This window comes from Apium graveolens, chromosome 11, assembly GCF_009905375.1.
Source record: "Apium graveolens cultivar Ventura chromosome 11, ASM990537v1, whole genome shotgun sequence".
Taxonomy (NCBI): domain Eukaryota; kingdom Viridiplantae; phylum Streptophyta; class Magnoliopsida; order Apiales; family Apiaceae; genus Apium; species Apium graveolens.
Window position 1 is genome coordinate 141,490,487 of NC_133657.1, and position 3,892 is coordinate 141,494,378.

Consider the following 3,892-nt stretch of genomic DNA (forward strand, 5'->3'; position numbering starts at 1 on the left):
TTTTTAAGCTCTTCCAATCCAAGAGACTCGAAAGGCAAGTCCAACTTCTTCTTCCTTGGGAATACATTCAAATATTGTATTTGCTCTTCCTCTTCTTCGTCTTCACTATCAAAATCCCCCGTTAAGGTTCTCTCTAAGATGTCAGTCCTTAGCAATTGATCAAGCTTCGAACTCACTACGGAATCGACTTAAAGCACTCCTCTTCGTGAGTAGGGAATTTCATTACATCGAAGATATTGAACGTGACATCCTCACCCTGAACTCTCATGGTAAGTTCACCTTTTTGCACATCGATAAGAGTTCTGCCGTAGCTAAGAATGGTCTTCCCAAGATAATGGGAATCTTCTTATTTTTCTCAAAGTCTAGAATGATGAAATCGGCAGGGAAGTTGAGTTTATCCACCTTAACCATTAAATCCTCCACTATACCTCATGGATAAGTGATGGAACGATAAGCCAGTTGCAAAGACATGTTCACGAGTTTAGGATCAGGTAGTCCAAGTTTCTTGAAAATGGACAAGGGCATCAAATTGATGCTAGCTCTCAAGTCACACAAACACTTGTCGAATGACAGATTTCCAATGGTGCAAGGTATCATGAAGCTTCCTGGATCTTTAAGCTTAGGAGGTAGTTTCTGTTACAGCATAGTACTGCACTCTTCCGTTAGAGCAACGGTTTCCAAATCCTCAAGTTTTAGCTTCCGAGATAGAATACCCTTCATGAACTTAGCATAGCTCGGCATCTATTCTAGAGCTTCAGCAAAATGTATGTTAATATGCAACTTCTTGAAAACCTCCAAAAACTTAGCAAATTGCTTATCAAACTTCTGCTTCTAAAGTCTTTCAGGATATGGCGGAGGTGGGTAGACCTTTTTATCCCCTGTATTACCCTCATGAGGATTGCTTTCAACAGCTTTCTTCTTCGGTTCCACCTCGGCATCCTTCTGCACAACCTTTTCAGCTACAATCTCATTTTCTGGAATTGGAAAAGGCGCAGATGCACCTGCATTCTGTACAGCATCTTCGAAATCAGTATCTTCCTGAATTTGGGGGCTCGTGACCCTTCCAGACCTCAATGTGATTGCCTTTAACTGCTCTTTGACTTCGTTCTTGCCTGGATTAGCTTTTGTATCACTATGAAGAGTTCCTAGTTGACGGTTCAACAAAGTATTGGCAATTTGCCCTACTTGATTCTCCAAAGTCTTGATAGAAACCATTTGGCTTTTGCACATCAGCCTCAACTCCTCCAATTTATATTTTTCATTAGTATATTGACCTGCACTTCCATGCGGTTTCTGTTGAATTTGGAGTTGTTGTCTTGGTGCATATTGTTATTGAAAACCAGGAGGGTTGAATTGCTTTGCTCCATCTGAAAGTTGCTCACATACTGAGCTGATTCACTAGATATAGCACACTGCTCCGTTTCATGCGCACCTGCACAAAGCTCACAAACACTAATGACCTGATTAACTCCATAGTTAGCCAAATAATCCACTTTCATCGTTAACGCCTTTAGCTGAGCAGCTATAGCCGTATTTGTATCCACCTCCAGAATTCTTGCTACCTTGCCTTGAGGTAGCCTCTGAGTTGGGTTCTGATATTCATTAGTAGCCATCAATTCAATTAGCTCATAAGCTTCATCATAGCTCTTAGCCCATAAGGCTCCACCTGATGCTGCATCAAGTATGGGTCTGGACTGCGCTTCCAAACCATTGTAAAAGCAATTGATAATCTTCCAGTCAGGCATTCCATGATGAGGACACTTCCTAAGCATCTCCTTATAGCACTCCCAAGCCTTACACAAAAATTCTCCCGATTGTTGCACAAATTGAGTAAGAGCATTCCTGATTGCAGTTGTCTTCGCCATAGGGAAGAATTTAGTAAGAAACTTCTGAGCAAGATCCTCCCAAGTAGTGATAGAACCTGGTGGTAGAGAATGCAACCAGCACTTAGCTTTATCCCTCAGAGAGAATAGGAAAAGCCTCAGCTTCACAGCATCTTCAAAAACATTATTGAACTTGAAAGTGTCCCAAATCTCGATGAAATCTCTAATGTGCATGTTGGGATCTTCCGTTGGAGAACCCCCAAACTGGACTGAATTCTTCACCATTTGAATTGTACTAGACTTGATTTCAAAGGTATTAACCGCAATGGCTGGTCTGATAATGCTTGACTGAATATCATTAATCTTCGGTTGAGAATAATTCATCAAAGCTTTTGGATTGGCTACTGGTTCTCCCATTGCAATAACAACCACTTCTTTAACTTTCTCAACTTCTTTAAAAACTTCTTCAACTACTTCGACTTCGTCAAGTGTTTCCTTACGAGATTGAGAATGCGTTCGCATACACGCTCTCTAGAGTACCTGAAACACAAATAAGGTAAACAAGTAAAATATCCGAGTCAGTGAACTTTAACAACCACTGATGTCAAGCACATAAACTAAATTTAACACCGATATCCCCGGCAGCGGCGCCAAAAACTTGTTCGCCGTAATTCTAACGTGAAAATACACGCAAGCGTACGTGATCACAAGTAGTATAAGATTTAAGTCAAGTTTGTTCCCACAGAGACTGGTTTAGGCTAAGTTCAGATTATGCACTTATGCAATAATGTATGATTACCGTTCACAGCTAAGACAAGTAACAAGTTTGATTTGATTAACTACTTAAGAGATTATACTAGCATACATTAACTAAGAGATTAAAAGTGAATTACTTATTTGAGAAAAATATGGGATTCTAACTTCACTAAATACTTCATTCAAAATTTATGTTCTTTAACCCTAGCATGTGATTGTGATGACAACTAATCATATAACACGACTACTACGCTAACTTTCGTTATATGTATACCCTACTATCAACATCCACAATTAAGATAGAAGTTGAATAAACACCAATTATGCTTAGTCCCTATATGTCTATAAAGATTGAAAACATAATGGTTTAAGAGCAAGTTATCTATCTTGATTACATAGGGTGAATAATATGGTTAAAATTACCCACAAATTATGCATGTCAATTCATACATATACCTATGCTAGCATGGCAAATTCTAAAACTCTATATTCACCATCGCTTCAATAGAGATTAAAAAACAATCTTAGATGTTAGCTATGCATCAAAGACGAATAAGCACAACCAAACTAGGAAATCATAATTCACCACACACAAGGGATTATAAAACAATTAACTATTGAAATCCATAGATAAATTCGTTAGAACCCCATGATAATGAATAGTTCATAATCGAACTCATCGTCACCATGGGTTCCAATGAATACATGATAGTAAATAATATAAGAGTACTAGGGTTCAAAGACTAATCAAAAAACAAGCATCAAAGTATCAACTATATTGAAGAATACAAAAGTCGTCTTCTCCGTAGCCGTCTTGTGCTCTCTAGGTCTTCGTATTGCTCTCCCTTAGCTCCTATATTATTAAAAATGAATTATTATTGGCTTATATATGCTTCTGGACGACCTGAGCCCTCAAAATCATCAAAATAGACTTGAAACAGGATTCTGGCTCAGAGAACTGGCACGGCCGTCCCAGCCTCCGCGCGGGCACGTGCGTCTTCTGTATTTCTGGCGCGGCCGCCCCGCCTTCCGTGCGGGTGTGCCGTGCTTCTGTATTTTTCTGCAATTTCTTGTTTCTGCTGTAACTTGAGCTCCGTTCATCCGATTTTAGCGAATCAATAGTCCACATGAAGCTATTGAGATGCTCTTTAACATGAATATGGCGTAGGCTTCAGAATCTGACATCCTTTCATAATATTTCCTTGAAAAGCTCATTTATTCATCCAACTAATGCCTGTAATGCAAAGACACAAAAAACATCAAAAATACCAATAACTTGAGTCCAAAACACCAACTTAAGCCTGTAATGAAGC

General features: G+C 39.2%; 1 non-coding gene across 1 annotated transcript; it reads left to right on the forward strand.

The window, feature by feature from the left end:
• Positions 1–1,743: 1,743 nt before the first annotated feature.
• On the forward strand, positions 1,744–1,850 carry LOC141699497 (small nucleolar RNA R71). Its single transcript, XR_012565957.1, has one exon. It is a non-coding gene; the product is annotated as a small nucleolar RNA R71 (small nucleolar RNA).
• The last annotated feature ends 2,042 nt before the right edge of the window (positions 1,851–3,892 follow it).